The sequence below is a fragment of the Alligator sinensis genome, unplaced genomic scaffold, assembly GCF_000455745.1.
Source record: "Alligator sinensis unplaced genomic scaffold, ASM45574v1 scaffold1274_1, whole genome shotgun sequence".
Lineage (NCBI taxonomy): Eukaryota > Metazoa > Chordata > Crocodylia > Alligatoridae > Alligator > Alligator sinensis.
The window spans coordinates 130061-139381 of NW_005842570.1; the positions used below are offsets into that span (position 1 = coordinate 130061).

Genomic DNA, 9321 nt, shown 5'->3' on the forward strand with positions numbered 1-9321 from the left:
AGCTTTCATGTACATGTATACAATACACAATGTTGAGAACAAAAACCCCACATCTATGGTTAGCTCAGGTCAAACTACCACCCAACAAATAGATTCTTGCAAACAAGAAGTTGATAAAATGCACAACTGCTGGCATATGCCACTGATGGAAGGATTAAAGCGAGAAAGGCCTTAGAAAATAGAGAAACATTCTTGTTTGACTGGCTCAGATTTAACCAATTGATTGTTCTGGAATATCCATTTCAGAATGCAAATCAAATGACTGCACAGATGTTTAAGCCTGCCTGAAAGACTTGATTCATTTCCTACCCCCACCTCCCCACCCACAAAAAATAGCCTTGAAATTTACCTGTTCCTTTACTAGCAGGCAAGTTTAAGTGCTAGTGGGGGTGTGTGTAATATCTTAATAAAGATTACTGTTCTGAAAAAAAAAAAAAAATCTTACATTACATAGTAGTAGTTTCAAAATTTTATGGAGAAAAGTGAAACAAATCAACATCAACTTAAGGCAGTCACTGATGCACCTATCAGCTGCTGTTTTCTGGATGCATTGTACAATCCAACAAAAATATACAAATTTGTTTTCCACTGCTCAAAGCTCAGCCACTTCACTATTATAAATCACTTATATTGCTGTCGTACCTAGAAGTCTCAACTACCTTACGGCTCTGTTGGTGTAGCCAATCATGTAGACCAGTGATTCTCAGCCAGGGTGTCTTAAGATCCTTCCAAGGGTGCCACAGGATGCCATACAAGGTTTACACACCTAGTAGTGCTAACACAGTTAAGATAAACCCAGAATGGGTGTCTGTACACATATTCCAGGGCTTTCAGGAGCCACTCTAATTAAAGGGCCTGTAGCATCTCACATACTCAGCCTCCCTACAATTCAATACAGCAGTGGGGGCACTTAAACTAAAGCTTGTTGAAGTTTTAGTTAAAGTATTCCTGATGCCATTTTGAAGCATGGGGATGCTGAATACAAGCAATACCAAGGCTGCTGCAGCCTTGGTTAATAGAGTCGGCTCCAACAAGTTCCAATTAGAACGTGTCAGAGCAGATGTTGGGCATGTGTATAGGTGCCCAGAGATTTAAATAGAAATCCATAGTGTTAAAAACACTCCTCTCCTGTTGTGAACTTTAAGAGTTCTTTGCAACAGATGAACTGCTCTATAAATTCCCCTAGTCAAAAAGAGAGAAGAGAAAGTGTGTAAAAACTAAGAGCTAGCATTTTTCAAGGGGTGCCTTGAGTCTAACAAGGGATGCCTTCAATCTAACAAGGTTGAGAAACTTTGCGTTAGACATTAGTTCTACAAGGCTTTACAATACTACATTGAACTGCAGTTATATAAGAATAGCAATTTCTTATTCAGCAGATTTACTCTGTGCTGTGAATATTCATTATTATATTGGCTTACTTTACAGATTATTCACAGAAAAAAAAGTGGTCTTGCAGATGCAATTCACATAAAAAATTCTGAGCAGCATTTTAACCTTTCTTGTGCACCAACTACGCAGAAAAAGTTTGGAGGGCTGTCAGTCTGTAAAAATATAAAACATTTTACTTGTCCACTTAGACCAAAGTGGATAACAACCATGATTAAAGTAATTTTTTAAATGTCATACAGGATATTTTTATTAAATCTATTATTTACCTTTTTCCATTCTATAGTCCTCAATTACTGAAGTATATACATTACCAAAGTATATAATTTTAGTTTCCTAATCAATGTAGAAACTCAGATTTGACTTAATTTTACTTAGAAGTATCATATTGATAATGTTCACATATGCTGAAAGAGTCCAGGATATCTCCAACAGCTTAACTGAGATACACTTGCATCTTGATTTTAACAAGCAAACAGCCCCAGCTACATTTGCAAAACTGCATTTTGGGGTATTAAAAAGTTTGAGTCAAGGACAGTGAATGGCTTCAACTAGGATCAGCAAATTGAAGTCAGTGGGAACTGCCATATGTCACTTGACATATTTACAATCATTCCACCTATTGGAAAGACAGGATTTCTTAGGGTGATATCTTTTACTAGCCAGTTGGCCATCAGGAATGACAGGGGGGGCGGGTGGAAATGGAGCGCCGCCACCTACCACCCTGCACCTCCACCATCTCCCAGGAACAAGCGGGGGAGAGGGAGAAGCTTGCCCCACTGTCCCCTCCATCCCCCTCAGCATGCTGCCGTCACCTGCAGGGAGCAGGGCTGAGGGAGGGGCAGCAGCAAGGCCAGCCTTGCTCCCTGAAGGTGGCAGCCCTGGCCCTGCTCCCTGCAGGCGGTGGCAAGGGCAGGGGGGGAAAAAGGAGGCGGCGAGGCCAGAACTGCTGGCCTTGTCCCCACTCCGGCCCTGCTCCCTGCAGGCAGCGGCAACACGGGGTGCTGGCCGAGGGGGACAGAGGGGACAGCAGGGCAAACTTCCCCCACCCCACTCCTGGGAGACAACGGCAGCACGGGGTGGTAGGTGGCGACGCTCCGTCTGTCTCCCCACAACTGTCATTCCTAACAGCCAATGAGCTAGTGCAAATAAAGCGTCACAGACAGACAGACTAAGGCTTTTATAATATTAGAATTGGACCAACTACCTAGATGAGATAGAGTTAGACAAGCCTTCAGCTACAAGACATTCTTGAAAACTAGTCCCAAATATGCAGTTGATCCAATAAAAAAAAAAAAAAAAAAAAAATATAATAACCCTAAGAAATCCTTGCCTCTCCCATAGTTCCTGGACCATCACAGCTACATCACTTTAACGCATACCCATTGGAAACTAACTTTAGGTTTCTATTTTTTTTTTTTTTATTTGGATTGTGCATATTAAAAAAAAAAAAATTAGTAGTTTTGTCAATGTACTGAAAGTACAAATAACTTTTCATTGTTTACTCTGAAGCAACTCTGTTTTGAAGTGATGAAGTTTTTATAACACCAAGAGCAAAGTTTAATAAAGATACAATTATAACCCCTTATGCACATGCTAACTTTAGTCAAGAAGGCTCATGAAAGTGAGGAGTCATGTACTGAGAAGTTACTGTGTTTAACCAAATCTATGATGACCCCAATAATTAGATTCTATACATAGAAAATTTACTGTTGCAAGGGGGGAAAGGCAGCCTGACCCTTGCCCCCATCATCTGTCCCTCTGTCACCTGTCCTCCTCACAGTGCATCCACACCCTGCTGCCAGTGCCCTGCCCCCTCTGCCTCCCTCCCCTCCATCATTTGCATTCAGACATGGCTCCAGCCCCAATCCTGCTGTGGTGTGGTGGGGCTAGAAATGAAGCTACCTTGACTTTGTGCCCCAGGGCAGAATGGGGCAAGATCTGTGCTTGACAATAAGCTGGCAGGGGAAGTGGGGTGGGAAAGGGGGAGGAAAGAGTAGGGCAGAGGCTGTGAGGGGCTTGCAGAGTGCAAGTCAGGGGTTGCTGTGCCTCCAAGCCAAAGTTAGGGCCTGAGTCACTGTCACCACAGCCACCTGCTCCTTCCCCCACCCCCACTTTGTACTTAAATCCAAAATGAGAGGCTTCCCCACCACCCACATGTTGAATGAGGAAGAAAAATGTTGTCTTGGATTCAAGTAATTCCTAATAATAGTATGGCCCAAACGGTAACAAGCCAAGTTTCTCTCTCCAGCTTATCTATGCTGCTAATATCATGCTTATCAATAAAGTATTTGGAGGGCCTTAAAGGGCATTAAGCAACATGATTAACCTCTGCCATCCATTTGTTTTCATATCCTCTTCCCTTGCACTGTTTCAGAAGGGCAACTCCAGGTTCAGTGAATCCTCCTTCTGGCAAAACTTAGCGATGACACGGTTTACAATCCCCAATGCCACCACCAGCTCATTTTACACCAGCTACTGAATAATCAGATAACCCCTGCTCACTTGCAACCTTGACTGTCTCCAAACTAGTTAATTTGCTTCCTTTATGACTTCTGTGAATAATATTCCTGTTGCAATGCCATGTTGGTGTAGTTCACCAAGTAACTGTCCAGTGATGAACATTTTCTAGATGAGGGGTCACATCTCACCCCCGTTAATCTACAGCTAGGCCTGAAATCTGACACACTCCAAAGTGTCGGCGTCACCCCCGCTCTGCTCCCCTACAGCTCTCCTCTGCCATTCAGAAATCCATCCCACTAAACTGAATCAAGCCACAGACATAATCACAGTACGGTTAATCTGAACTTCCAACACTATCATGTAATTAAGAGAAGACACAGAAAGCCCAACCTGTAGTTTAGAATGTATTATTTATGACTGCAAAGTGATTAGCAGCCACAGGGGCCAAACATGATGGTTATCCCACAGAGTATCACTCTCCTATGGCGCCTGGGATCCCCCTTTGAGGTATCAGGGGTAGGAAAACTTAGAAAAAAGAAAAAGCAAGAGCAGCTTGCTGCAGAGCCTGCAGGGAGGGATGCTGGGTCTGCACCAACGTCACTAGGGCACACACTGGGCTGCGCGGCTTTTAAGAGTCCCCAAAGCACGTAAGACCCCGCCGCCCCGCGCTGCCTTCCCGCTGTCCCGGCGCTGCGGAGGCTTCAGAGCCGCCCGAGCAGGGGCAGCAGCGGCGATGGGCTACCCGGCCGGCCCCCGCTACGCAGCTGCGTGGGGGGCTGCTCTGCCCCCACCCCCGCGCCGCGGGGAAGCAGCGGGGGGCGAGGGAAGTCCGACCTGTTTGGGGACTTTTAAACCCCCGCGGCCCGAGGCTCCCCGGGGGCAGCACCGCCGCACCCTACGCACCACAGCGCCCGGCCCGGACAGCCCCGCTCTCACCTGCGTCCCAGGCTGCCGCCCCCAGGCCCCGGCGCGCCGCCTCCTCCACTGGCTACCGAGACGACGGGCTCGGCTGACAGACAGACCACGCCCCCGCCGCCGCTACTGCCCCACCCTTCCTGAAACAGGGGCATGCCGGGATGTTGGGATCGGCCTGGCCCTTTAAATCCTGCTGCTCCACCGCGTCTCTGGGGCGGGTGTGACGTCACCCGGGAGAGGCCCGCGGGCACAAGGCGGCTGCACCCGTTTGGGAGCGGCGTGCGGTGTCGGGCCTGGCCGCGCTTCGGCTCCGTGTTACTGGTCTGGAGCGCTGCTGGGTGTTGGGCGACACCAGCCTTGCCCCAAGGGTTTCGTAAAGGACGGCTCGCCTGCTCGTGCAGTCATAGAGAAGCAGGGCTGGAAGGGACCTCCAGAGGGCATCTAGTCAACCTTATGTGATCACACACTTCTGCAGGGATGCCCGAGCCAACAGTCCCTTAATTAAAAATGAAAGGAACTAATAAGAATAGGATGTTTTCCAAGAGGATTCTTCAACTCATGGTCTTGGGTATGGGTATAAAATGCATTCAACTGGAGGGATTGGTGGCAACATGGTGGAGCTACTTGTGGCAAGGTAGCTGCTATAAAATACCAGTGTTGCAACCTCAAGAGTAAGGGAAATTTAGGGCATCTCAGAACCCTAGCCCCCACTGCCTTGTGGGTATTCCTTGGCTGAAAAAAAGGCTAAGGGACATCACTCTGATAGAAATGTGCCCTCCAACAAATCTGCAAATTCTGCTAAATACTTTGTCACTAGTACATGAAAAAGGAAAGGAAAGACTGAAGATTGTTTTATCCCTTGGGGTATATTCTTTATTCAGTTTTTCAATAGTTATGGCCACACTGAAGACTTTTAATGACAGTTGTAATAGTACTTAAGAATAATAAATATAAAAAAGGGTGCACAGAAGCAACTCAAACAATCTCTTCCTATGTTTTTGTTTATAACTCAGAATATAATGGACAAAGCTGCTCATAAAAATGGCTGGCTAACAATAAAATCCATTGATCTGTATTTTTGTCCATTCATTGAATTTATTCTCCATAGTGGGTATGAGAAGAAAGTCAGCAAGCTGATGCTTCGGACTCCCTTTTTCCCCCTCGCTCCTGTATACATGTAGAAAACATTTGATCAACACACTGAGTTATCCATTTTATTTGTTCCTGTAAATGTTTATTTGCTCATTACCTCATACACTTTTATGGATTATGACCTTGTTATATGCATGCTGCACAACAACTTCCCATTTCAGTTTTCTTTAGCTCATAAATACTCCTAATAATATTTTGCAGCAAATGAACCATCTATTTGAGTACTGTAGTAGCCACTTCTGGATGGCTTTTTGGGAAATCTGCTTCTGTGCAGATTTTTGGGAAATCTGAATCGTGTGATGAAACCTGACAAAATATGATACACATAAGATTATGCTTCTGTGTACTGGGAAAATATATGCTTATGACCACTTTCAACATGTTGCGTGGTGATTTCTTGTTAAGTGTTCTTCAAACAACAGCAGGACTCAAAAAGATCCTCAAATATGAAAGAAGCTGTTACTCTAGCTCCTTGAAAGCCCTAAGATCTTGTTCCCACTGACTGAATACATATTTAGGTTTCTAAACCACACTGGACATGAATCCATAAGCACAGCTACAAACTGCCAATTCCACAATCAAGAGGAAAAAATGCAATTGATCAATGCCTAATGAAAAATTTTCTCTAGCTAAGTCCCTTACCCATTCATATCCAATGTTCTTTCTATTTTCTACCCTATGAACCTGTGACAGGATCACACCTGTCACCACTGCCCAAATGCCACAAACGTGCCTTATGCCCTGGGGGCCACATCACACTCTCCTGCCATGACTTGATGTTCCAGTAAGTGAACCTGTATTTGCCTGGAGGTGATACAGTGGTTCTCTGTGGGCCAGATGTGAACGTGGTGGTGTATCTTCGCTCCTCCTCCCCTACATCCCACCCCTTTCTGCTCATGTGTTGTCACCACTCTTGTTGGTATGGTATAGGTGTTGCTGCCTGATCTTCCTTGCAGGGAGACATTGAGGCTTGAATCCACATGGGTCCAACCACTGCTTACGGTTTTGCAAAAAAAAGGAAAACTAAACGGATACAGTGAACTCAAATGGCTTGGACCTGGCATCCAGGCAGGGTACTGGTGCCTCGCTGCCCTGAGCTTCTTCCCCTTTCCAGGTTGTGAGCTGCTTCAGGCCTTGCACGCCCCTCTTGTCCCACTATCAGACCCCTTGTGCCTCTTGGCAATGTGCCTTCTCCAGGCAGGCCCTTCCCATTCTGGCACTGGGCCAGGTCTGGCTTCACCTCAGGGTGGCCAATACCATGCCCATGTAAAGCCAACACTCCCCACCCTTCTGCCTACTGGTGAGCTCCCAGTGGGCTCGTGCAATCTGAATGCTTCTTCAGGGGCTTTCCCTAGATCCCCGTTGTGGGTTCCCTCTGGATCCTATCCCTGGTCCCACTGGGCTAGGGTCCTCTGGCATGTGCTCCTGGGCAAGTGCCAGCCCCTGCTGCAATGTGTGCAGGGCATGGCCTGGATCTGCCTGCTAGGAGGCCTTCCAGCGGCATCTTTCAGGTGCTCCTGAAAGCTGTGGTAGAACAGTACTCCCAGCTTCTCCATGGATCCCAGCTGGAAGAGATGCATCTGGTTCTTCAGCTGCCACCTGGCGGGTACCCAGTTGCCTACCCCCTATGGGGAACACATCTGGCACCCCTTGGATCTCCCCTGCAGTGGGGAGAGCGTCCAGCTCTTCCCTGGGTGCCCTAACATGGGTGAGAACAGCCAGACGCACTTCCAGTGTCCCAGATGCCATTCCCCATGCCAGTCTCTGGCTCATTTTTGGCCCACTGCCCTAGGACTCTGGGCCAATTGGAGGTGCACTTATGGTTGCTACAGTGCTGCCCAGCTCAGGTGCAACCCGGTAAGTGGAGCATGCGCTTGTTACAGAAGTGCCATCAACAATCGCCAGAAAAATTAACTAAATTCTATTGAAATTCTCTGTTCTCTCAAGTCAAGTCCAACAAATCTCTTCTCAGATAAGGGTGCTAATGGTTTACAATACTCATTATATTTCTGATCTCAACAGAAACTGAAAGAACATGTTTTGGTCAAACTGTTTCCACACCATCATAATTTTGCTGTTCATAACCACTTTAACATATTGTGCAAACTGGAACTATATTCTCATTTTTTAATTAATAAGCTAATGACTACAGACCATGAAACAAATGTTTCAAACACTGTGTAGCAGGCTTGCCTTTTGGAGCTTGGGTTGAATCCCAGGCTTGAAATCTTGCTGTTTTGATTGGTGGAGCCCATCTACCAATCAGGAGGCAGCAAGAGGAGTGAAGTCATGCCCCTTTCCTGAGGGGAGGAGGAGAGGAGTTTTCCCCCCATCCCAGACCTGATTGAAGACTGCAACACTCAGGTCTGGAAGACTTCGGGGCGGAGCCCTGGAGAGTATAAAAGGAGCTGTGTGTCCAGCATGAGGAGAACACATCTGAGACAGAGAAGAGAGAAGAGCGGGGCTTAGAAGAGCTGAGGAGAGCTGCTTCACAGGGCAAAGCAGTAGCCCGGAAGCACCCCTGAAGACTTCCATCAGTGGAGAATGGCAGACGGCTCCAGCAGCTAGGCTTTCAGCGTGCAGCGCGGTGCACAGTGTCCAGACCCTGGGAGCTACATGAGGCGGCTCAGGTCTGCAGCTTCTGGCGCGCGGCCAGAGACATGGTGCACAGGCTGGTGCACGGAGTAGGACCTTTGGAGTGCTTGGGTGGCTCAGGTCCCCAACCACCAGAACAAGCCTGGGAGCTTGGTGCAGGAGGCACTGCACGGAGGGTCCGGGAGCGGACCGAGCCTGGTGCTGCACGAGGCAGCCCAGGCCTCCAACCCATAGCAAAAGGTTGAGTCCAGGGAGCCAGACAGTGCTCGGGCTACTGAGCCAGCAGACAGGGCTGAGCCAGAGGCCCCAGAAGCCCTGCATAGAGGAGCCCTGTTCCAGGGGACAGTGACCCCCACGAAGCCCATTGCAGGCGAGAGAGCAGTTTGGTGCAGAGGACGAGGGCCACTCTCCAGGCCTGGGAGCAGTGAGTTGCAAGGAAAAAGGATTCCCACAGGGGAGGGGGAGTTCCCCCTGATTAGTTAAGGGCTCCTAAAAGTGGAGGTCCCACTGGGAGGGTCCCCCTAAAGTTATCAGCTTCCTTGAAGAGCTGGGGAAAGAGCCCAAGGACACTGGGGCTTCCCCTTGGGATTAAGTTTATCTTTGAGGATCTTGCGCCATAAGTGGTATGATGTTGTGCCTTATATTTTGTGAACTCCCATGTTTGTAAATTAGTAGATGAGTAGAGTCCTAGGGCAACCCCCTGTTGCTATTATTTCACCTGTTGTTTATTTGTATTTATTTATGGCTTATTTATTGTTCACCCATACTTATCCATAGTTTATCTGTTAGCTATCTATGTTTATTTGGGGG

At 47.4% G+C, this 9321-nt stretch overlaps 1 protein-coding gene across 1 annotated transcript in view; it reads right to left on the reverse strand.

The window, feature by feature from the left end:
- The window catches only part of LOC102377998 (calcium uptake protein 1, mitochondrial-like), a 134935-nt gene extending 130030 nt beyond the window's left edge, over nt 1-4905 (reverse strand). The window contains exon 1 of the mRNA XM_025214162.1: nt 4786-4905. The gene's annotated coding sequence lies outside the window, so the exon portion shown is untranslated. The remainder of the gene's footprint in view (nt 1-4785) is intronic.
- Nucleotides 4906-9321: the final 4416 nt, after the last annotated feature.